Source organism: Lonchura striata, chromosome 5 (assembly GCF_046129695.1).
Source record: "Lonchura striata isolate bLonStr1 chromosome 5, bLonStr1.mat, whole genome shotgun sequence".
Lineage (NCBI taxonomy): Eukaryota > Metazoa > Chordata > Aves > Passeriformes > Estrildidae > Lonchura > Lonchura striata.
Genome location: NC_134607.1, coordinates 48710068 through 48736770, shown reverse-complemented (window position 1 = coordinate 48736770; position 26703 = coordinate 48710068). Strand labels below are relative to the sequence as shown.

The 26703-nt window shown below is 38.5% G+C and overlaps 1 long non-coding RNA gene across 1 annotated transcript; it reads right to left on the bottom strand.

Annotated features, from left to right (window-relative positions):
- Nucleotides 1-887: 887 nt before the first annotated feature.
- Nucleotides 888-26703, bottom strand: LOC116183148 (uncharacterized). The gene is made up of 3 exons (XR_004147696.2): nucleotides 26628-26703; nucleotides 1167-1271; nucleotides 888-1034 (listed from the first exon to the last, which is right to left on the bottom strand). It is a non-coding gene; the product is annotated as an uncharacterized LOC116183148 (long non-coding RNA).

The window sequence follows — 26703 nt, the reverse complement described above, 5'->3', positions numbered from 1 at the left end:
GCTCTTTGAACCTCCTGGAGATGCAACAGGACAAACTCCGTGGCTTTTATAACTGGCAAACTGGAGAAGAGGAAGCAGTAAACCCTGTATTCGCTTCTAGCACTGTACACTGACACATTCAGAAACTGCTTTATACCCACTTAAATACTCAGTGATGGTTATTTTTAAGATCAAGTCGGAGTTCTCTTTAGATTACGTGCACTCAAAGAACCCCATCAAATATCTTCTGTCTCAATTTTTTTCTTGTTTCGTAAAGCATGGAATTTAAGTCACTCTCAGACTGAAAATATTTTACTTCTAACGCGGTAGTATTTAGTATGCAAGATTTTCTAGAAGGATAAAAGAAGAATCTGTTCATGAAGCGAGGTCACGCTTCTTAGACATTTTAAATGATAAAGATTTAAATTACTATGATGATTAGAAAGTTGACTGCTCAAATGAAACAATCAGTTCCTTTGTCTTTGGACAGGATTTAAATAGTGAACATTAGTCATCAGTCATGTGAGGATTTAAACAAGCACTTAGCTTTATACAATTTGAGTGATTAGTTCTGTTCAAATGAATAGGACTGTGCAGAACGTGTAAGATTTAGCACATCTCAAACCCTCAATTGTACAAAGCTTTAACCATGTGATCCAAAAAGTGATTTTTTTTTTAAGGCTGTTTCCTAAGGAACAGTGTTTATGCAGTCACACAGGTCTATCTTCCAGTCTTTCCCTATCATAGGAGGAAGGGGAATGATCACCTCCTTGTTGGCCAGTTTCAGTTCTTGAAGATGAGTGGAAATTTCAGAGCCAATACAAGTTTTACATGTTTGGTGAAAACAGGTGGCTCAGCATGAGAGAGATCTTTAACTTGCACAATGAAAGCAGCGGCAGGAGCTGGAATATTGAGGCATAATAAAATCTTTATTTAGGTGAAAAAGAGAAAACATAATACCTAATTAACCCAGATAGACAAAAAGGTTCAGGTAGGACTCATGATCAACCCAAAAGTGAGCCATTAGTAATTCAGTTTTGTTGGGTATCCAGGAACTATAAAAGAAAAAGAAAGCAACTCTAAATCTGTTTCCTGTGTGTGCATTATCTAAGGTCTGCTACTGAAAACCTCTGTTTTAATATGAAGTATACCATTAAATAGGTATCTTTAACATGTATAAAACTTACATTTTGGGAGCATGTGTCCTTAGGTCCTTTAAAATTCATCCTCATTTGGGTGTTCATCTGCTGCACTTCATCTTCTGGAACTGAAAACAATCATCCTGGAGGAGCCTGTGTGAAAACCAGTGATGTACCTACATATATGTATCTTTCTGCCTTCCATTAGCAAAAGAAGACAATAACCAGCATATAGTGATAAGTTTGCCTGGAAGATAAGGTTAAAGGCTTTGTGCTGCTTGTTCCCTTTGCTTTCTACCATAAAAACAGGAATAAGAGCTAAGAGGTTGTAGGCTGTAACATTGTAAGAGTTAATTGGAACATGAATAGCACAAAACAAGCAAAAAAAAAAAAAAAAAAAAAAAACAAAAGTATACCAGAATGGAAAAGAAAGCCCTCAGGTAAGATACTATAATTTTACAAAAAGTCCTAGCACTAACAATATCCCTATTTAGTTTTACTGAGCACAGAGTACTTTAAAATGGTAATGTATCTCAGATTTCAAAAGGAATACATGGTAAGAATCTGCAAGCACCACTTACAAACTCTTGTATTCATTTCCTTTTTATTTGTGAAATAATTGCACCTGTGGAATGTAAGGCATTTTTTTGGTGGCCTTCTTTCTTTTTGTTAGCCTGATTTTGCACCAGTGTGAGGACTCCTATAGGGAATAATCAGACCCAGAGAAATTAAGGCATATTTGCTGGTAAACCACTCTTAGCAGAAAGAGCATCTCATAAAAAGCTGGCAGGTTTGTACTTATGTACATATAGGGCATTTTATTATTTCCTAATAGAAGGAAAACTATTTGGATTTTACTGAAATGTAAGTACTTTATTTCACAGTCATTCTAGTAATTCTACATGGATGGTGTGTTGTGCATCTTTATAGCAACAGGATTCTTACAACTACTAAATCTTTTACATGGGCATTTAGTGAGGCTTTAAGGGAATGAGAGTCTCACGACCTGACCTCCTCCATTGGGGCTGCTTTGACCTCATTGCAGGCTATGATGTAAGGTGCTGCTGTGACCTGCTCATCTCCCACAGACCAGCCACATGCAGTGCTGCTCTCAGTTTTCTGGAAACAGTGAGGATATGGCAGCAGGATGTAGCATTGTAAGGAATGTCTCTGACAGCATCTCCAGTTGTTTATTCACTTTGTGACAGGAGCACAAACCTTGTGAATATAACTTGGCTCCACAGGGAGGAGGGCTGGAAGGGAATGGCAGGAGGTGGACAGAGGTGAGCTGAACAGAGCCAGTGAGTTGGGCTGAGGAGAGCAGCAATGAATTTTTCTTTGGAAATTTGTCAGTGTAGAGCTTAGTACCACGCTGCAGTCCAAAACCTGCAGTACAAAACCTGTGGACTCACTGTCCACCAGCACTGTCGAGCTGATCCAGCACAACCCATGAATTTTAAATTTAAGCATATTTATTACTTGAATGCTCAAAGTTTATTTGGCAACACGAGTCAAATATATTAAAGATTTTTGTGACTTACATCCTTGCATGGGGTTTATTTTTTGGGGGATTTAATGTAGTTTGGAATTTAAAACAGCAAGTGACTGGACTTCCATATTAAATCATTGGTTCTCCGCTCAGATCTTGTCCTCTTTGAAATCAAATTCACATGTAAGTTCAGAAGGTAAACATTCAAAGAGGATGGCATTTTAGCTTTCACTTAATACAGAATTATGTAGCTGCCAAGAGTGTAAGGCAACAAAGAGTCAAGGTCAGTATGTTAACAAGGCCAGCTGTAATGTGGCTCTAAATTTCCTTGTGTTTAAAAAGGAAATAAAATGCTCTCAGTGGAAAAATAATGGGAGAAATAGTGAGATTATCTTCCTCATGTATTATCTAAAACATTAATAGAAAGGTAAGAGCTATGGCAAAATACAATCAGTTACTTATACATATATTGTCATGGGAAATAAAATTATTGTGAAAGTAAAGGAACATTTAGGGGAAATACAAATAAACATTCTTCTACATAGTCCATAATCACATTTTAAAAGATACACACCTTCTACCAAAATGTCCCAATTTGCAATTGATTGTACTTTGTAGGATTTTGTGTGGTTTTTTAGCAGAGTGGATAATTTTAACTAGGGAACAGAGTTGTTTGGATTTCATGCATGATAAACAAAGCAAATTCTCTGACGTTTTTACTTCAGACAGCAAAATCATCTCTTCAGAAGGCAGTGTTGGTCTTGTACAGTTTTGTATCTTTTGAAAATTAGTGGATTCCTTCACTAGGAAGTGTGAAGTATTTCAGAAGGAAGATACTGACATCCCTTTTTGATGGCAGATTTGATAAGCTGAAAAGTCTGGGATACCAGAATACAGTTCTCATGTTACAGTTTGCAACTGATTCAGTATAAAGTGTAATTAGCTAATGGATCCCATTATTTCTGAGGCTTGCTTTTCACAGATTGTATTAATCCAGGCAGCAGCTGAAGAGTTTTCTAAACTCAATTAGTGCAAGAATGCTGTGGCCAATGGAAAAATGTTTGATGCATGCCAGAAAACAAATCTTCCCAGCTCTTGGAAATATGTTCTGAAAACAAATATAGATCACACAAGATTTTCATAGTAATAAATATTTTTTCCTAAAAATATAAAATTTTAAGCAAATTTTTTTGTTTAATTATCCTTCCCAAATAAAGCTCTGTAGCATAAGTTCTGGAACATAAGGATATAGGTTATCCTGATTGGTGTGAATACTGTCTCCCATTCATAGGTTAAAAGTGTTAATCTTGCATTGAGATTGGAAACATGAGATGATTTGTAATGTAGAAATTGATGCAGTGATAGGCTCATTCACATTGAAATTCAATGCATGTAAATAATTAGCAGTACAGTAATTTACTTAGGAGCAGGCTTAGCATTGCTACTTGGGAAAAATCACAATTAATGATTGTCTTGACTTTCATTCTGAATGAATAGGCTAGGTCTTTCAGTACAATAAACAATAGAAATACAAAGCCATCTTGTATCTGAACATACAGACAAAGAATAAGGCTCATTGTTTCAGCTCTGTTACCTGGCTTGTTGCTGAAATCTGAAAAAAGTTGTGACTTAAATTTGCAACATGCATCCTATTTACAATGGCTGGAAATTTGTATAATCAGTTAACACACTAACTTTCCAGATGGAAAGGTATGGCTCATTTTAGAATCTGTCTATATGATAGAGGCTAAAATTGAATGATTGAGGATTTAGACTTGGAAGATATGGTGGATCTCTCTTGCAGCATACAAGGCTTTAGTGAAATCTATTAACAGCAAGTTAGAATTACTTAAAACTCTTCTCCTCAGCATTCACAGAAGCTGCTTTTAAGTATGTATGTGTGAGCTCACACACTCACACTTTTGTATGTCAACAGGAATCAAAGCTGCAAAAATCTGACCTGGCAACAGCCCAGCACCCTCAAGCTACACTAATAAGCAAAGAAGTAAATAGAATCACATACATGAAACAATTTATTTTTTTTAGAACAGAACAGTATCTCCAAGCTTCCTGCTGTATTTTGCTGCCCCTGGAGGCTGCTTCTCAGTTTACTTCCCATTTTTAGAAACTAAACACAGCAGGGTCCAGTGGGATCCAGCTGCCCTCTCTCAACTCTTCTGTAGAAAGAGAAGTCCTGGGTCTTAGTTTCTGCAGGGCTATTTGGATCCTTTCTACTTTCTTATATTAAAGAAATACAAGGAAGAGTGACTGTAGAAATAGACACATTTTCACACTTAAAATACAAGCTTTTTGCTCCAGGTGGCTTAATTATGTTCAGATTGCAAATACAGTACTGCACTCCATAATCTATAGGTCTATACTTCTTTAAATCACACATTTGACATAATACATAAAGTTGCTGACTTCTAATAGATAAAAAGGTGAAATCATTGTTATCAACTACAGAAAAATATACAACATTTACTTTGCTGAAACATCAGTCATTGTTTAGAGCAGAAAGATATGGGTTTCTATGAAGTTATATTAATATCTACTGAGGTAATTTCTATTTCTGATTTTGAATGTTTGTTGTTTCAAGTGAAACATTTTCCATTGCCTGTGGTAAGAGAGCAGATTAGGCAGAAGTATCAGAGCTCATGAACTGTTGTGTACTTATTGACCTATCAGAGAACTGAGACATTTTCTTTAGAAACTGGAGCAGTTGAACTCTAAAGGAGAATGAACCCTTTTGGCAAGGCTTTCTAAGGGCTCTGGATGGAAAATCTTGTGTTTATGAAACAGAGAGAGCAAGCAGAAACATAGTGACTGTTCAGCTTGTAGAATTAAGGGAAAATAATAACATATTTTATTCACACAGAGCTGAACACAGCTAGCTGCATGCTAGGAGTCATGGAATTGTCAAGCACAGCAGAATACCTGTCTGGTGTAGGATTGACAAAGTGGTTGTTGCCAATTACCAGCTGTAGCTCTTGAACTGAAACAATTCTCAATGCTTTGTTACATGTTAGTAGTTGATGCATTTTAAAGTAACCTATCCATCCTCACCTAGCCCTTTATTCATAGACCACAGAGAAGTCATAGGGTCTGGTATCTCCAAATGATTCTTCTGTAGTTCATTCCTCCACTGTTCCCAAGAGAATCTAGCCCATAATATCTACACACTAGGAGATCTGCACAGTTCACAGAAACACAAACACATGCAGTATTACAACACACGTATTAGTGACATTTTTTTACAAGATCAAAAACAGATAGAAAAAAATTAAGGTCTGTGGGAAAGCTTTTACCAAATAAAAATGTCTGTGCAGGCTTGCTCATATGTGGGCCTGTGAATAATACTCAGGAGACTATAAACTTTAGACAAACCAGATGGTTAGACAGCAATCCAGATGCTTTTATTTATGAAGACAAAGTTCACATTTTGTAAGGTACTTTGTTCTTCTAGAGAAGGTTTCACACACAAAGTAAAGTAATTATATATGTGTCTTATGATGATTGACTGGAATATTCATACAAATAACATTTCATCCTGTAGTCCATTGTTTTTTGAGTACCTGAAGGAATGACCTGAGGTTGTGTCAGGGGAGGTTTAGGTTGGACATTAGAAGAAGGTTTTTCACCCAGAAGGTGGTTGGGCACTGGAACAGGCTGCCCAGGGAAGTGGCTGAGTCACCATCCCTGGAGGCGTTTATGAAAAGGTATAGATGTGGTACTTGGGAAATGTTTTAATGTTGGATTTGGCAGTATTGGTTTTATAGTGAGGCTCGATGATCTTAATGGCCCTTTCTGACACAGATGATTCTGTGATTTTATGGTTGGTGACTCTAGTTTTACACATGAAATACACTGTTGATGCTAAGCTTGCAAATCATGTCAAATGAAGGAGTTTGGAGAGTAAGGTAAGTATAGAAATACAAACTCTGGTGATTTTATACCACAGAAAAATCAGTGGTTATCTTGGAAATGAATGCCAGATTTCAAAAATGTTTAAAATATATATGCGATTAAGATGCCTAAATCTCAAAGGAATACGAAACCTTTGCCTTTAGGTTACTTAGGTTCCTGAGTTCTGTTTGCAAAATGACATAGATTCATAGTTTATGTCTAATTGAAAGTTAAGCTTTTTAAAGTGCCTCTACCTTTTGTAATTACGACTTCGGTCATCATCATTGGAAATCTTTGGAACATTTCTTTTTCCATCTAGCATGCTGTCTGTATCAAGGGGAGTAAACCTTTCTGTTCTACCAATTCCATTATTTTGAGGGGTTTGAAAGGAAACAGGTCAAATATCTCACAGACACACCAGGGGTGTGCTTGGGACAAATACATCAGGGTATTAAGGGTTAAAAAAATGTAGTCCATTGGATTTAAAGATGCTCTAAACTGTTAATCTTAGCTATTCTTTTATAAACAATTTTCCTTTTTTTTTTTTTTTTTTGGGGGGGGGACTCAGTTGCTAGTTGTTTATTTTAAAAGTTAAAGTATTTTGGAAAGAAGATCCCATATAATCTCTACCATGTAATTTCATTCCATGGTGTCCTGGTTTGTAAAATAAGCTTGTATTCTATTTGCCATCTGTTGGAGGTTGGGCAGGTTTATTATCTCTTCCAAGAATGATGGTTTGCCCCGTAGAGGTAATGGTTTGTTAATGGGCCATTGACTGACTCACTGCAGGGCTGGTAACATAACACCATCCCATTGTGAGATGTTCCACCCAGAGGGGGAAGCCAAGCACTCTTTTATTGTATGGAGTGGTACCTTCTGGGGGAGAGCAGCTCTCTCTCTGTTTGCGGGATTCCCAGAGAAGCGGCTCCTTCGGCGGAATTCCCAGAGAAGTGGCTGGAGCACGGTGAGGCGGCGGCGGCGGAGCTCGGAGGCGGCCCCGGCACAGAGGAAGACCGGCCCCACTGCCACCAGATCTTCAGAGAAAACTATACCCTTCAAAAGATCACCACTGCAGCTGCAGCTCATCAGCCACTGCAAGGGGAGCAATCATCCCAACCGGACTGCTACCAACACCCCGAATCCTCAGGGTGTGGACTTTATCACTAGTTTTGTTTGTACCAATTGCATTTGCCTCTTTAAATTGTTATTTAGTTTCTCCTAGTAAAGAATTGTTACTCCCATTCCCATATCTTTGCCTGAGAGCCGTTTGATTTAAAAATCCTGGTAATTCAGAGGGAGGGGGTTTACCTTCTCCATTGCACAGGAGGCTTTTGCCCTCCTTCACAGACTCCTGTCTTGTCAAACCAAGACACATGGTCAGCAGCATGTTGTATAGGTAAGCCAAAACCATAATTTTTCACAATCTTCTGTCATCCTAAATGATATTTAATGGTACTTATATATTTTTGCCTATTCATATTGAGCTTATATAAATACTTTTTTCTTTTCTATAGACAGCATTCAGTTTCAGATCTGTTGATGTTCAATTTGACTGTACTTGGTGTTTATACCTTTTTCACTAAAATCATAGAAAAGTTGAAATTTTCTGATTAATAGCGCTTTAATAAAATGTTAAAATGTGATAAAGCAATTTATCATTTTGAACAAAATATTCTGCAGTTAGTTGTATGTCATGATATTTACCTTTCAACAGTACAAAAGACAAACCATCATTTGTGCAAAAAGAAAAAGAGACCATCCCTGTGTGATCTCAAGCTGTGCATGCATGAATTTGCTCTATGCAGTGATCAAATCCTCTGAACACAAGGACTTAAAGAAACTAACTTACAGTTGTGACTGAAGATACACACAGTCCTTGCCTTCACTATCAGGAGCTGCAGTTTTAATTTAACAATTTCATTCAGTGCCTTTATTGATTGCTCACAATGAGGCCATTTGGAAACCGTAGCAACAGAAATCTTGCTTTATATAGAGCAATGTCAGTGCAGGCTTACCTGCTTAGAGGTTGAAATGCACTTTTTTTCTAAATTCTTCATCTTCCTGTTAATGTCTGTGAGTTTGGATTTCAAATTTGTTGGCATAGTCCCTGAGTTATGATGTGACAACTGTTCAATAGGTAGCTCTGGTCCAAACAACATAACACTATTCTAAAGAATGTATGCAAACATCCAAAAGAAACAACCACTTTATGGGGTGTCCTGAGACTGAAAAATTAATCTCAAAATGCATTTTCTTTCAGTTATTCCTGCATTAACTCTCCAGAGGAAAGGCTGGGCAGAGGGTTTGGCTCGAGCTACACTATAAAGAGCAATTGATGATTTCACATGTGACTCTTGCATAACCATCTAGTGATCAGACCTCCAGTTGTTCTAATCTGATCTAGATTTGAAATCAATTCACTTAAAATGACCTTTGCAACTTCAGTCATTTGTTTAAAGTTCTGTAGAATGCATTCTGCTGAAGGCTTCCTCAAACACGACTGAAAACCGTAGTCAATGATCTGTTTAAGCATATTTCACTCCTTATATGTATTCCTTCCATCTCTTCCCTCCTTGCTAATTCTCTCCTAACCCTTTATCCCTTTGCCTCTCTTTGCTTTGTCAGAGGGTTGTGACAAGCAGCATGGAATAGACTCAGTGCTGATCTAAATGTGTGTGGGAGGCAGGAGATGAGGGCGAAGCTGGCTAGTGTGCAGCCCAACATAGTTGTGAGTGTCCTTGTGGTATGGAGAGCAGGAGCAGATCGAGTTGGCACTAATGCCAGCTGCCATGGGGGTGAATGCTAATGTTCCCGTGGCTTTTCCATCACCACCAAGCAAGATCTGTGCCTCAAACATAGTGGACAAACTACAGTGAATGTGTTTGTACTAAATCAAATCTGTCACTACTTACCTACACTAAAGAACTACTAGAAATCAGCTGATTTGTACTACTGTCATGGACTCAAAAATAATTCTTGAAGAAATATTGCGATAAAATTCAACGTGGTTCCCAAAAGCAATGGTTTTCAATGTGACATTGTCAGGGAGCAGGAGGACTGGGGTAGAGGTGGGAAGAGTCAGGAGCTGAGCATGACCCCAGCACAGGCCAGTGCCTCACCATATGGGCACCATCCTATGGCGTCTGAGCTGGGGGATGGTGGTGTTGTCCATTTCACAATTTTATATTATTTTGGTTTTCTAAGTATGGCTTGGTTTTTGATCTGTTTGTTTCTGAAAATCCTTCAAGCCCTGCACAACATCCATTTACCAAAATAAATATTTACTGGCTTGAACTGTTGGCAATTTAATATAAAAATATTGTGGATTGATTAACTCTTTCTGAGCTAAAGCCCTTTTGAACTGTTCCATGGCTTCTTCAGTAGCCATAGCTGGCAGTTTGAGCAGCATTGCTCTAGCCAATAGTTTATATTGTGAGCAAACTACTTTGTTAATAAAATAAAAATTATTAACCTGGAAGTAAATAGGCATCTTTCTTGAACATGAAACCACTTTTACTGAGATGCCTGCTGGCATTAAGATAACCAAAGAATTTATTTGTAGTGAAATTGTCTCTAGAGGCCTCCACCACCCTAAAGTGTTTGCTGTCCTTCTCTCCTTAGCCACATGCATCCGGCATCACCCACAACCGAGACTTGAAAAGAAACAGGAACCCGCCAGTGGTGGGTGGGGACAAAAGCTGTGGGGCTGCCAAAGGGAGCTGGTAAAGGACAAGCAGATGATGAGAAGCAGGGGTGATCTGAGCCCTCACCTACAGCCACCTCCACTGAATTCCACTCCCCATGAGAGTTTAGATTCCTCCATTTGCAAATTGTCATGGACACTTATGTGCATTTTTTTTTTCCTTTTTCAGTCACAGAAGGTTACTTCTGCTGCTCCTGGAGAGTGGAAGGAAGCCCCAGCTGCTGTGCTTCCCCTCCATCTTGCAGCCTCAATAGAACCCTGGCTGTGACAGCTTGACTTGCACACTGGGGGCTCCCTCTGCTATCCTGTAAAGAGTTCTTGCTTGTAACTCCCACCACAACACTGACACATGTGCCTTCCTGTACAATCTAGACCCACTTCTGTATTTAGGATACTTTAGCCCAGGTATTGAATGTTTTTCTCACACACATACACAAATATGTGTGGCTTGGTTTCAACACAGTTATGATCCAGCTTCACTAGTTTGCACAATCTGCTTTGTGGCACTCCAGAAACACAGAGCAACTGTAAAGCCTGCTTAATTGAGCAATTAAACTTTATGACCACTCTGAACCCCTGAAGCAGTAAAAGGCAGACAGAGTGCACTGGGAAATCTTGCCCATCATTTGGAAAACTAAGGAAGTACAAACCTCCTCAAACCAGCCCTCGCCCCATGCAGAGGCACTGAGCATCACCTAGGTCCAGCGAGGCTGTGCTGGCAGCAGGGTGACCAGAGGACTGGCGTGTGCAGAGATTAGTCAGAGTTTACCTTTGCAAAAATGCAGCCATAGCCCCTTCTTTAAAATGTGCTTTTCATTGTCTATAATGGAAGTCTGCTAAAGATAATGGTGCTTCAGATGTAAAAATTGTACCCTAATCTCATCAAACTATGTTCATATATAGTCAACCCTTGGACTATGTATGAACACAGAAGACCTGAAATCTGTGGTGATGTTTATATGATCAAATCTTACTTTTTAGGAGCACCACTGATGAAAAAAAATTGTCTTTAATAGTGACGCATCTAGAAGAATAACTACTGCTAGCAGTCTCATCACCATTCTGTTAGTCATTTTTGGAGAGTGTTGCAGTCATTATTTTCTATACAAAAACAACAGGAGTAGTCCAAGCACAGGAGGCAGGACCATAGGCATTGCTGATCCCAGTATGTATGCTGAGTCTACTCCTGGGTTGCTGGCTGACCTTGAACCAAAGTCCTAGATCTGAGCACTACCTCTGCTGGGAAAGCTGAGGTCTGAGCTTGAAGCTTGCATTTTAGACCTACCCCTTCAATGTTTTCTCTACCTGTTTGGTTGAAACAGTTCTTCCAGATGCAGGGTGTTAAATATACCAGGAAGGGGTTAAGTGGGCCTGGCTGTTTGATTCCATCAGGAAATGGGAGCTACATTCTAGAGAAAGAAGGAACGTGGGCTGTGCATGGCACTGAACTTCTCACAGAAAGGCTCAACATGAAATACATAGAGATTATAATTGGAATATGACATTATTGCTAATATGTTTGTCAGCAAAAACCATCTCTAGGATGAAGACCTTTTTATTCTTAAGCAGGAAGATTTAGCTTAAGATTATGTAAGCAAAGCACCCACACAAAACCTGCTATTTGTTTTTCTCATTCCATTCACATTAAAAATTCTATTATAAAAGACTTGCTTTGCACTTACTCTTAGGAGTGCAAGTAGCTGGAAATGTCCCTTTTCAATTTTGTGGCTGCTTAGTTACCACAGCTTCTTGCTATCCAAATAGACTCACTCTGTCAGGGCTGTGAGATGGGGAGAGATAAACACAAGGAGCAATTGTGGCTTCCTGCCACCAGCTCTGCTCAAAAAGCAAGAAAGCAATAGCAGATGAACCGTTGCTGCGGCAGCAGTGGGAATCTGTGGCCTCAAAGGAATAGTGGAGAAAAAAAATCCAACCAAATATCCTGAGAGCAGGATAGATTATGTCAAATAACTTGCTGTCTTCTAGTCCTACTTAGCTTAGTCAGGAAGCCATTACTCTGCCAGGAAATAGTCCATGTAGATATGCTTAGAAAGTATCAGGTTTGAGGTAGTGCAGTAGATATTCTCCATGCAAGACTCACTATGGTGGCAACCAAATTAAAAATGATGTGGTATAGTCATTTATCAGCTGTAATTGTTGCATGAATTTTGCCTAAATGTTTTTGTCAGGTGTTGAGTTTTGTTACCTGACCATGTATTTTCCTTCTTTGTCCAGTTTTGGAAACTGTAAGTAGAAAAAAACCAAGAAAATCAGCTGATGGGAGAGAAAATAAGAGAAGAAGGAAAAAAATCCCAGACAATAAAGTTGAAGGTCAAGAGCTCCGAGAAGAGGCAAGATCCAAAACATGAACACCTCAAGCAAACCAGCCTTTCCATTCCCTCTGGTGTGATGTGGAGCAAGCAGTTTTCCTATCAGAAACTGCAGAACTTGTTTCTGCTGTCATAGGGCTTTGTAACAGGAATTTAATCAGACACACTTTTGCAGGGCGGGAGGAATAACAGCGGTTTGTTGTTTCTCTAACTTTCAGCAAGGTTGCACGGGGTGCAGCTAACTGCTGCTAGCCCAGCCGTGTTTCACACCAGAGGGAGGTTTCACAATGCTGTGGGTGGCAGAGTATTTCTGGGAGGCCCACTTTGCTGTGGACTTTGCTTGCATCACTTCCTGAAATAGCGATTGACTGATGTGATATATTCTTTGTTTTATTCATTTGGTTTGTTTTTTTTCCCCCTCATACCACACTTTATACTTTCATGCTGTTTGCAGAGTTGCCTTTTGAAGAGAAGATCATTAAGGCTCAAATCAAGGTGCACTCTATTTTAACATGAGTTCTCCCTGATTCCTCAGATTTTTTTCTTTGTTCTTCTGGCATCTCAGAATAGAAACTCTGTCAAAGCACTGAATAAAAAGGGAATTATATTCTCTGCAATATTTGTCACGATTTTAATTCACTTTACTTTGGGCTGTCCTCAACTTGTGCTTTCTTAATGTGCTACAGATTTCAGAGTTGACAGTGGGTAACTGTGAGGAGCCAAGAGCTGGTCAACATACAGCTAGGATTTTAACTCTCAGGAAAGTGTAGGAGGTAGTTTAGAATTTAAGTTGTTTTGTTGGGTTTTTTTCCATGGGAAAAGATACCTCTTCTCTGTCCCTTGTGCATGGGAGAAATGTGAAACAAAGAAGGTCTGGTGATTTCCTGCTTTCGCGCTTAGCAAACCCATGACAGCCACTGTCAGCGTCCTACCCTTTTGCCTACTATTTACCAGCCTCTGTGTATTTTTGATGAAATTATTAACAGAAGTGAATTTAAACATGATATATTGTACACTCAAATTCAATCTCTACCAGGACTAGAGAGGAATGTACCTCTAGGAAATAGTGTGTTTAATTTGTTTGGTGTTTCTGCATAACATTATTTAATCAAAGCCATTTGTTTCACCAAATTATGTCTTGATTATGTTTTTCACTATTCATGTGGACTTGGCAATAAGTTCAGCTTTGAGAATTAGAACTTATTATTTCTTGTGCTACAACAGGGAAGGGTATAGGATGACAAAATAGGCATGGTTCATCACTCAAAATAGCTCATCAGCTGTGTGTTATCAGCGCTCTTAACTGTAATGAAAATAAAAATGTGCTCTTTCTATAGAGGTTTCAATCAATATATTTAACTTCTTATTTTCAACTCATGTACAGCTAAAGAAACATCACAGAATGCTATTTCCAACTATAGGAAACAATAACAAAAACAATAGCAATTAACTCTTCCTCCCATATAAATTGCACTTGGATTGTCCTGTTTAATAGGCAACATTGGACCTTTATTCCGTGATTTTATCTCATCTATTTTTCTTAGCTCTTTTGAACTTTTAAATCCAAAATCTTCAGTTCAATTAATTCTGCATTTTAAGAAAGGAATTAATCTATATGTTTCCAGTTTGTTCTCTACTAATTTCATTTAATTCACAACCCTAATTGTAAGAAATTATTCTATTCACCTTTTTAATCCCAACCAAGGGGTTTTTTTGTCAGCATATCTTTTTCACATGCATCTTTCAAATGTGAAAAAATTTTATCTATATGGTGTTACCACACAGGAGCTGACCAGTATCCGTTGTATACTTCTAGGACATTCCTACCACTGCATATAGTATTCACATTTGGATTGCAGTGGCACAGTTATAAATTTCTATTTAATTTGGCTTTTGATCATTGCAGGCATTTCTAGCTGAATGTCTGCTAGGTATGTTTTAGATTACCTTTAGAGATACATGCATCTCCCTGTGTTCTAAAGTGGACACCTCTCTTCCAGACATAGGTTTGTACTGCACACTGATGCCCAGATCCCAAATCTTACACTGCCTGCTCGGAAATGAGTATGCATTCAGAGGATGGAATAGTGACCTTCAGTTTAGGAAACAGTGGATCATAGTAGTCTTTCAAGCAGCAAAACCCTGTTTGAACCAAGTTAATCTGCTCTGAGTCTTGTGCTCCTCTGCAAAACAGTGTGTCATTTCCACAAAGGCTATAAGACATTGGAAAACATAGCTGGTAGGCTATGATATGTATTAATTAAAATTATCACTTTAAAATTAATTATTATGGCCTCTTATACCACCTTTGAGGCATAATATTTAAATGCTTAGTTTCACATAGTGAAAATTCCAGGTCCATAACAAGGCATCCTAAGCTGCATTCTGTTTTTTAATGCTTGTGGTCCTCATTGACCCCTACTGGACTTACTACCTATAAAATGAAACTAAATGAGCAGCACCTGGGAAGGTCAAAGAATGACTCTTTGAAAACCTTTGTTCAAATATGCCAAGAAGCAGGGAGAAGTTGCTGCAGCACTAGCAGAGTAATTCATAAGAGTCAAGGAAGACTGGCTATAGCCATATTAGGGCAGTGGAAAAGGCATGATTTTGCTTCTTCAATATATTTTCTATCTGAAAGATCTTGAGTCTATGTTTTATCTTCTCCTGCAGATTAGATAGCTGTTTACAGTGAAAAGGGGTATTGTTCCTACCTTAGCTCTTTGTCTATCCCACACAATAACTGCTGCTAAAGAAAAATAGATTTCTTGCTGCTAGGCTCTGTAATTGTTGATTAAATCTTTCTTATTCCAATTAAAATGAAAAATCATGGGGCCATGGCAAATTTCCCATGCTTTAACAGAGCCTTGCTGAGATAGTTGTGTTGGGTTTGTTGTGTTGTGCAGGGGCTCATTACTCAATACCTCTCAGTTTAAGTGAAAGCTCCTTTTGTGTGGGAACAAGAGCTGCTGGAATGCCAACACACGGCATTGTTGTGTCCCACAGGAATAGGTGCCAGGCTGCTCAGACCCCAGCTTCCCTCTACTTTAAATCAAGACCTGTTGGAATAAGCACACCTCTCTGACATATTTCATTACTCTGCAATTTCAGAACAAACCCCTTATCAACCTGTCACTTTATCTTTTAAAAATGCTGTGTTTCTTTCCAAAAATTGAAGAATGGTTTTGTACAGCATCCCAGGACCATAGTCTGCCCTATCTTTGCTGAGAATAGTGCAAATTTCATCTGCAAAGTGTTCCCAAAAATAAATAAGGAAAAATCTGAAAATGCTTAATGCATTTAATATCCTGCCACTGCACATCTACAGATGCAAATAGATTATGAAGTATTAGAAATAACTTTTGCTTCTCCTCAGTGTTGTGATGTCAAGTGTCTTTCTTTCATAAAAATACTGATGTAGTTTCTTTTTCATCCAATTAGTCATTATGAAAACTGTTCTTTTGCCCTTAAAAATATTCACCCAAATTTTGCTGTTGTGGAGATGTCAATCCATGCTTTGACTATAATTCTTTTTCTGCCAAGAAAATGAAGAACAGGAGATAAAACTATTACTTTGTCTTCTCTTTTAAACATCTTTTGTGGTTTTCTACCTTGCTCATGAAAAGAGAAAAATAATTTAGACATGCTATCCATGTTACTTCCTGGATTGTATTTCATCTTTCTCTAGATCTGAACTATGCTTGTACAGGTTTGTTTACTCCAATAGTTCAGTGTTTTGTTGACTGTCATAATTTTTTATTTGTTTGTTAAGCTTTTAAAGCAGTATGGATTACTCAAAAGGCAGTGAAACTAAATAAAGTGAATGCTAAAACACTATTATTTGTGTTTTAGAGGGATATTTAAGATAATCTGCATTTTGCAAAATCTATGCACATGAGACTTTTTAAGAACACTCTCTGCTTATAAAACAAATAAAATAGAACATGGGAATCTTAAACATAATAATATTATGGTTATAAACAATTAAAAATATTCCTCCCAATTTTGGTTATTGAGATTTAACTTAAAACATTGAACATCTCATTTTGCTCCATACTTGCAATTGCAGCTAAAATCCACCAACGAATACAAGAAGTTTTCTCTTGGTTTCATTGCAATATGGATGAGATCCTTTAGAATTATTCTGCAGTTTTGGAAAGAATCAAAATTAAACTACAAACAACTTCTTTAAAAGCTGCAGTTTTCGTGTTCCCAACACATTGCTCAATTACACTGCAAGACCTGAGAGTTGTGTTTACCTTTATCTGAGTATATTGTATCAGAGGTGACTTATATTTTTTAAAAATAAAAAATAATTTCTGATTTCTTCATATGCTAACATACCAGTGAGAAACAGTTTCAGCACAAAAAAAAGCAAGAGATGTGAAGTTTTTTTTATTTCTGAATGTTTTTACATTTCTGCATTCAGAGGACAGGAGTGGTAATGAAGTACTTTAACTATTTGGGAAAATAATACACAAGAATTAACTATTCAACAACTTTAGAGATCATGATGGGGACAGCCTGGGCTACTTCTGAAGTTTTGGAGTTCCCTATTTTCTGTAAAGAGAAAGAGTGTGAGGCTATAGATACTCAAAATAAGCAGATTTCACCAGCCTCAAAGGGCGACAGGAAAAGTCAGAGGGTTTCACCAGCCTCAAAGGGTGACAGGAAAAGTCAGAGGGAAACAAATAATTTGTGAGACCAGAGGATGGGAGTGCAAGCTACTGCTGTGGAAGGCTCTGATACCTACCTGGGCTCAGAAGGAGAACACTAAAACCCCAGCATGGCTGCAACAGCAAGGGAGAAAAACACTGTTAGGGAGGGAGAAGCAGAAAGGCCATGCCTGTAAGGAGTAACAGGAAATCCTTCTATAATTGCACTAATGGTAAGAGGAAGGCTGAGAAAGCTTTGGGCTGCTGCATTGAGGGGAGGAAAGATCTAAACAGATGATGCTGAAAAGGTTAAAGTGTTTAATGCCTTTTTGTCAGAGAACTCTCTGCAGAGGACATCTGCTACAATTTGCCTGGCACAAATCACCCAAGTGACAGAGTACTAGGGTAAAGAAAGCAACAAGCACTTAAGAAAGTTTAAGATTTCCAAATCAGCCAGTGAGAATGTCTCCCAGTAAATTTCATCCTGAACCTTTAGACAAAATAAGCCTAGATCTGCGATGAGAGATTACCTCATTTAAATGTAGCCAACTAAATGTTTGGCACCCATTGCAAACTCTTTTTTTTAGGGGTCTCTGACCCTTTCCCAGGGCTCCCCCTGTGTTGCCCACAAGCCAGGATGCTATTTCAACCCTCTGGGACTACCAGTTCCTGCTCCTGTGACACTGCAGCCGGTCTCCAGCTCCTCACAGCCCTGCCCTGCAGGAATACTTAAGACTAAAAATGTATTACCATGTGGTCTCACTCTCTTTTCAGTAAATATGTGTAAATAAGGAAGGGAAATTTCCAGTGACCCCTGTAACAATGCAGATTAAATCTATTCTCTTGCATACTCCTTTCCAAAATATCTGTATCTGCCACCTGTTACCTCTACATCCTGACTTCCATGCAAAACGACTTCATATTTCTAGCATGTCATTTCAATAAAGATATTTGCTCTGCACATATCTGCAATGCTTGTTCAGCTCTTAGAAACTGCAAGTATTCTGCACATGACAGGTTGCATAATGTGGCTTGGTGAAAGAGAAATATGGTCAGTAAGTGCTTAACATAATAACCCTTTCATCTCTCTTTTTACCAGCAACTTGTCTCTCTGCAGTTTCCTTTTACAGGGTGATTTGTAAGCTCCTTTTGAGTAGCTTACATTTTATCTCTGGTTGTACATGAAATAACTCCACATACTGTCCTGGAGGGAACATGTTGTTCTAATATCACAGGCACAGCTGTTTGGCCAGAGACTATTAACAATGAAGCATCCTGATAAACTAAGCAGATACCTGCAAAAAAAAAGTTGCTACCTCATTAGAGATATTCTATCTTGCAGCACAGCACTGTTTGAGAACCCATTTGTCTAGTGAAATATGAAATGAAAGGAAAAACACGCAGATGATCCTTTTTAATCAGTTTAATTAAAAAGGAAGGTTAGCACTTACTTTTACTTCCTTTCCTTTTAATCAAGCAAGAAATATAATGTAATTTGTGTACCACAGGCAGCCAAAATAGTAGAAAAAGCCCTGCTACACAGTTTTATCAGCTTAATCTTTTTTCTTCTGAATGTCATTTGGCATTTGTGCTCAGAACTCATGTGGACAAAAATCCTTAGAAAAATATCCACTGCCAGATCAGCTGCTTGTGTCCTAGTTAAACTCTCTTTCCACTTTTAGCCTTGTATTGACAATGAAAGATACCCAAACAAGACTATTCATTGGTGGAAAGCTTGATTACAGGGGTGCAAATTTCTGTGACAGTAAAGAGAGAACTGTAATTTTTTTGGGTTTTTTAATGGAAAAGTACCAATCCCTCATCAAATGCTGCTCCTGGTTAGCAAAGGTGACTGCAGTGGCAACTGCAGGTAGAAGAACCTCTTCAATCTCAGTTTTCTGTTAGCCCCCAGGCAGGGAAGAAGCCACTAGTACCAGTTCAGCTGCTTCCCAAATTCTCTGAGTCTGCGGCTGAGTAAGAAGCACACGCTAGAAGGATTGAGGATATTTATATTTCTATAGCTGTTCTGAAAGGACTTCTCTTCCTTCCTTACCATGCTCCTCTCATAGGATTTTTGACTGGCAGTCTCTCCCAATCCAGATTGCTGCTGCTGAAAATGTGTCTTTTCTAGATCCTCCTGCCCTCAAAAGAACTCAAAACAGTTAGCATTTTATAAACTTCTTCAAGTGTTTTTACAAGTTATTTAATACAGACAGACCTTCTCATTTAGGTACATTTGAATACCAAATGAAAATTAATGTGACAATCTGTTTGCCTTTGAAACTGTCTCCAGCATGATGAATAGACAGCTCTAAGAGAGGGAGAGAGAATAAATGAGAAAATGTGGCTACCTTACATCTTTGTTTACTGAGAGGAAAAAAGAGAAACTTGGAAAGTACTAAAAGGAGAAAACAGAATGGAACTAGAAGAAACCCCCATGTGCAGCTGTGGTGCTAGTGTAGTGTTGTCCTACAAGGCCAATAGAGATGAGGTCCTTCCAGGCAAAACATGTGGAAGCCAAAAGATGGAGCTGAGCTGGGGGAACACCTCTGTGCAGCAAATAGTGGGTGGCAGCCTTTTAGGGATAAGAGCGGCAAAGAGCAGGGCCAAAACAGATGAGATCAAATTGCATTAATTTTTAAGCAATTAATTATATATTGGGGTGTTTTTTTCGTGGATCCAGAAATTGTATGTGATCCTATGAACTAAAAATTACACATGTTTAATGAAGTCTCAGTGTGGCTTACATAGCATCTTAAAGGAACAAAGTTTATGTACGAAAAAATACTTAGAGAGCCAAGGTTTTCCATGAGGAAAAAGGAGCTTTGCCTGCTACATTACTTAAATACTGAATCATTTCCAGTATCTTGTGCCAGGTAATCATTCCAGTGCATGTACGTTGTACCAGTATGATCTGATATATCAAGAGGCAAGCAGGTTACATCACTACTTGTCTTGATCTTATCAGAACACAAAACCCATGGGGTTTTTTTGGTGTTCAGTGCATCATTTCCCAAAGTACTTTTCTTGTGTTTCCTTCCCAGATGGATTTTTCTATTCATTGCCTACTAAATCCTCGATGCAATCTGCATGTCCTAGCATAATTTCTATAGTTCACTACCTGTTGCCTGAGCATAAACCCAGAATTTGTTTAGCTGTTGTTCTAGTAGCCTGAAGGCTATTTCAGTTGCAGAGAGAGCATTTTAGTTGTCTAACTTGGGAGCCTGATGCTATTGGAGAAGCTCTGGAGTATCTAAGCCACCCATCAGAGCTGATAACACAAAATCAGTGGGAGACCTACACTGTTTTCACATGGCAGGTAGAGAGATGCAGGGCCTTTAGTTCATGTGAAGTGATGTTCATAAATGCTGTGGAAGGTTCAGCTTGAATATAAACCATAGTCTCATGCCCATTAACTTTTCCTGGTGCTATGTATCTCTTCTTGCAGTCTGTTCTATGAAAAGCAATTAACGAGTAATTATGTTCTATCTCATCTCAAGTTCATGAAAAGGAAACTCAAATACAGGAAGCTACAATAATGTTCAGAATTACACTATTACAGTGATATTTAGACTTTAATTCATGTGCCAAGTTAGACATATGCATCATTCAGTTTCTAAGCTTGGTTTTCAGTAGTCATAGAAACTGGAAAAGAGTGAAAATAGCATGCCTTATTTCTTCTTTAGTTTACTGATCTTGAAAAGATTTCTTGAATCTGCAGTGCTGTATTATATTTAATCACAATTTTGTCCAATCTAATTTTATGTCAAAAACTGTATCTAACTTAAAAGCATTATCAGGTACCTCATATTTTAGCATCTGGTATTAAAACTTCAGGAAATGTTCTATATTGTGCAATTATTTTTTTTTATTACAGTAAAACCCAAAAATTACTTCCCTTGGTGACAGTCTACTCTATAAGTAGATGTTTTCCTATACTGTGTTCCTACTTTATAGTTCTGCCATTTCTCAGTGCTTGCTACATACCCTGCTTGTCTCCTGCTGAGAATGTTTGTAGGAGGAAACAGATGGTGAAGTACTGATGCTAGAAAAATACTTAGCTCGTCTAAGCTGTTCCTGTGGCCCCTGAGGCCTATGGAAGTACTAGAACATACAGAAAACCTTACATAGTCTTCAAGCATGGCATTTTTGCAAATGCTGATCATTATGGAAATACCTTATCATCACAGAATAAGCTGAGTTGGAAGAGACCCACAGGATCATGGAGTCCATCTTGTGGCCCTTCACAAACAAGACCATCCCCAAAAGTCACACTGTGTGCCTGACAGTATTGTCCAAACTCTTCTTGAACTCAGTCAGGCTGTGACCACTTCCCTGGAAAGTCTGTTCCAGTGCCCAGCCACCTTCTGGGTGAGGACCCCTTCTCCCCTGATACAACTTCAGGGTCTTGTCACTGATCCTTTTTTTTTTTTTTTTTTTTTTTTTTTTTTTTTTTTTGCTAATCCTAGGTGTACTTGAAAATGTGGTCAGTATTTTTAGGAACAGACTTCTTTTGAAATCACAACTAAGTCATTACTCAGTTAGGGTTTTGGGATGCCGATTGCCATATCCTGTTACTTCTGTGCGGTGGTGTGTTTTTCTTTCATTTAATATTAGTTTAATATCTGTTTCCCCCCCCTCAATCCTCCCTTTCCCTGCCCCTTTCCCTAGAACCTTCCCTGTCATTCATTCTAGCCCCCTCCTCAGCTTCCAGATGTTAGTTCTGCCCTAAACTCCTCCCCTGCTATTCCCTCATTGGTTGCTGTTCCTACACCCCTCCTCCTGAGTTCTGTATAAAACCTTTGCCCCCCCGCCCGCCGGGGTCTTGGGGCTCATGGAATAAAACCATCCCGTTCACCCCCCAAGTCCCGTGCCGCCTTCGTCTGTCCCCGCGCGCCACGAACTGAACTGCAGAGCTTGCGGGGGAAAGCGGCCGCCCGTTCTCTTCCCTCACCGCCCAGCCTGGCACGGCTTGGAGTGCCGCGGCGAGGAGCGCGTACCGCGCCACAACACTTCTGGATTTACAAATTTAAATAATATTTTAAAAATGATACATTAATTATACATATTCAAATTAGTTTTAAAATTAAATTTGAATGCAAGTACCTAGGATTAAAACCTCCTTTTTAAAAATAGATTTATATTAGATTTAGAAATATATAAATATTTTATATAAATTTATAAATCTAGTTTAAAAAATAACCTTTTATATATTGCTGATGTGAGATGCCTCTGCTTTCTGAAAGCCACTGGAATACTTTACAAAGTCCTGTTCTGGTCCAGGAGCCTGATGTGAAACTTGAGGTTGCCGCTGACATTAGGCATAGGTGTGGCTCACGCCCTGTGCCCAGGCTGCTCTCGGGTCCCTGCAGTGCCTGATGCCAAGGGTGCAGCCTGGCCCTGCTGGTGCGTCCGACCAGTGCCAAAGGGCAGAGCAGCTCTCCTTGGCACAGGATAAGCTTCCTTCCCTGACACAGCCCCTGCACACACAGTATGTAACCATGCACAGCAATCCGTGTGCCAAGCGGGATGAGCCACGCGGAGCGCGAGCAGTCCTTGCTCCAGCGGCAAGGGAGCCTGCTCAGCAGCGCCTGTGGTGCTGCCCATGACACCCTGTATGCTCCTGTACACTCCTGCAGATGAACCCCTGGAGCAGGAACACTTCTGGCCTCCGAGTCTGAGCCTGTTTTAACTAACTTGGGTGTGTGCAAGAGTATGACAGTATGGCCTCATGATCAGCCATACCACGATCCATCCAGACCCCACTGTCTCACTCTATGTCAACCAACCAGTGGCATGCTCAGTGATTGGTCCTTGTCTCAATTTTCCTCATGAATCCATCACCAGAAGCATATTTCCCTCTATGCTCTTGTGAGAGTTGCACTTTTCCAGCAACTTTAGCTTTTCTGTACACTAAGCCTTTAAAATTTCTGCAAATTAAATTTAGAAGTTATTTTTTTATTCTTCAACTAAAACCTGTCCCAAGTTGTTTCCAGCTCAAGAGCTGACTACTATAATTTAACATTTAAAATTTTATTCTTGGGAAATACAGGATTCAAAAGATGTTCCATAAACTGAAATTATGAACTTCCAACAATTGAGGTTTTAGAAAAAGTCTCTTGAATCCAGTAGTCTTTTAGATCTTCTCCTTTTGTGACTTTCTGAAAGCTCAGCATAAATCCAGTAGCACATTTATATAAGCATTCAATTTCTGTGGTATAAATGGCACTAAATCTGTTTCCTTTTATCCGTGTAGCAATCAGAGAGGATTCTGTGTCAGATGAATTAATTTATTTAAGAAATATGTGAACCCAATGTCGTGCATCAGCTCAAAAAATAGTGATAGGCAGTGTAGTGCCTTGCCAAGTGGAGGCATTCTGAGCATCTGAAACAGAGTCCAGCAGGGTCCAAAAACAGTGCATCTCATTTATTCAGTTTTCCAGACTGATATTTCCTTTCCATTTCTCTTTGAATCGTCATCAGTTTGAGTCTCTGCTTTCTCTGAATCCATTATCCCAGCTTCTTTCTGACTTCTTTTGTTTTGTTTTACATAGAGATGTGAGGGTGGACACTAAATTTTATCTAAATAACTTTAGTCACAGCATTAAAAAAAAAGGAAAGCAGACTTTGATTGGAGGCTTTACTGTAAAGTGTTAGTTCACTGAAGAGTTTTCATTTTTAAACAATTGATACTTTATTTGAATCATTCATAGAAATATCCAGCTGCATGAGCACACTGTTCACTTTGTCTTGTGAGTTTCTTGCTGTAATAATGTGAACAGTTTTATTACTGAAGAGACTTCTTTGACAATTGTTTTCCCATTTTTTCCTCCCAAATATCCCAGAATGCTAATTAACAGGAATAGAAGTATCAAGCAAATGTGATGAAGGAAAAAGCATTCAATGTAAAACAACAAAAACATTTGCTCCAGTTGGTTTTGTTTGGGATGTGCAAATAAAGAAGTGCACAGTTTATAATGAGATATGTACACAGCTTGGCAGAGGTTTTATAGCTGAAATTACACTATTCTCTGGCTACAAAGAAGAGTTCTAAATAAATCTCTTAAAATTTCTTTTTGCACCTTTTTGTATCAACATCAGTTTCCAGGACTGCATCTGAAAAAGCTATTGTATTAACATTTTTGCCAGTATTTACTGTGATACTTAATTAATTCTATCATATGATCTGTTTTCCAATGCATATAGTGTTTTCCAACTCTTCTTTTTTTAATTATTTATTTTCTGAGAATATAATTATTCCGTCCTCCAAAAAAGGATTCCACAATTTTCCCTGTTTAAGGGGAATGATGAAATGTTGGAAGTATTTGAAGCCTCAGAAGCTCCTGAAAAGATTTATAGAAGTTAATGCTATAACTGTCCAGCCTGGAGAGTTGCCACTTGGAAGGGCCCTGCTTAGACTTTGAACTTAATTTCTCAGCATCATGTCTTTAAAAAGTAACCTTCAGCACTTCAGCTGTCTCCCCAAAACTGTAAGACTGCTGCTTGGGTAAACCAGGGCACACCTGCGTGAGTCCAGGATGCCCGAGGAGTTTGTCAGATATGCCCACAGAACAGTGAAAACCTCCTATGCTATAAGCATCTCCCTTGCTGTGTGTTACTGGCATGAGGCAGTCAGTGAGAAAGAGCCTTGTGGTTCCTTTGTGCCCCAATAATCCTGGCTACTAAAATAGCCCTTTTGAGACTGCTGGCATCTACACTAGCCTTTAAACTCTTTGCTATACACCAGCCCCAACAGGGTTCCACAACCAGGAGAAAATAAAGTTGGACTAAAGCAAATTTTGCACAGCCTGGGTGCCACATGGGCACTACCTTCACCGCTGGGATGCTCTGATCTTGCTTTTGTGCTGAAAAGTTTATGCAGAAATAGCAAGAACGTATTTTTACATAGTGAGTTTGTATTATTTTCTTTTTGCCCCAGTTGTAAGCCTAGTGGTAAGAGACATAGCATTTGTGAAATATGGTGAATTCTTACATAGTATACATAGCCCATAGTATTTTTGGTGTAAACTGCAGGTTGATGGGTGAATTAAGAGGTTACTAATCTTCTTCCTGTCAAGAGACAACTTAATTTCTTCAGTTGAAAAGCACTACTGGTCAACTGTCACTGGAGCAATACACTGCTTTTTAAGAAATCCTTGACTAATGTATTCATGTGTTTTGTGAGGAAAAACATCTGTATGTTTTGCCATCCAGAAAACCTTACGCACAACGACATATAACTTGATGTATAACTTTCTAGTACACTGAGAAGGGCTTCTAAGACAACCAGCAAAGACTTTGGCAGCATAAGCCATCTAATCTAAACTGATGTATAGTTTAAAATAAATCATATCTGTGTGACAAGCTAAATATCTGGAGTCTGTTTCTCTCTTAGTAAAAACAAAATCTATTCTAGATCCAACTTGCTGTGGTTTTAGCAGCAAGTAAAAGCTGCAATCAGTCTTAACTGCCTCTCGGTATTGACCAAATCATTTTACATAAAGAAAGAAATTAATGCCTTGCTTACTTGTAAGCTGAGATTTCTTTCATTTGAATTTTTAACACAGCATTTCTGATTTTCCCTAAAAATACTCATGGAGTAAAATCCTGATCCTAATTAATGTAATGGCAGTCCTCTGACTGACATTTTGGGAGCAGAGACTTAACTCATAGCCTGAAAGCTGATAGTGACTTTAACTCACTAGGCTGAAACCTGAGATCCAGAGGGTAGGGTATACATTAAATAGATAATTAGTTTATTTCTAGCCTGTATGCCAACAAGCAAGTAATAATGCATATTTGTATCATTTCCAATGATGCAGGGAACACAACTACTCCCTACAATTAATACAAAATGCAGCAAATATTTGTCCCACCAATTTTTTTTATCTTCAGAAAGATAGCTTATATTCTGAAATATTTCACTGACTTCCTGAACCAAGATCATAGTCACTGTTTTTAAGAAAAATAATGCCTTATATTGTACCAGTAAATAGTGACCTTCATATTTAATGTGCAGAATTTTAAACGACACAAAAATAAGTAGGAGTTTTCATTTTGTTTATTACATATATATGTATGTAGTATATACATATATACACACACTACTTAAAAAGATTTGCCTGCATTTGTGAATACTTGCAGATTACTCCTTGAGTGCAAATTATATAATAATGGATCAGTTACCAGTTAATAATTAAATGAAAGACAAACCAAGATATTTCTGAACAGTTTTTAAATCAACTGTAGATACACTGGGAGACGTTCCACTATATTTTTGAATATTATATATGTCTTTCGGATGGTATGATCTTTCAAAGCAGCAAGGAAACAAATAATTTCAACAGTTTTCCCAGATTCCTAAGTTCAATAAGCAACAAAAAAGTAGATAGCCAGACACCTACATGCACTTAGAGATGAAATTACCTGCAGTGAACTTCAAGGGGAGAGCCAAGTTGCAGGAAGGCAGAGCTTGGATGCAGCACAGCCAGGCAAGTCGTGT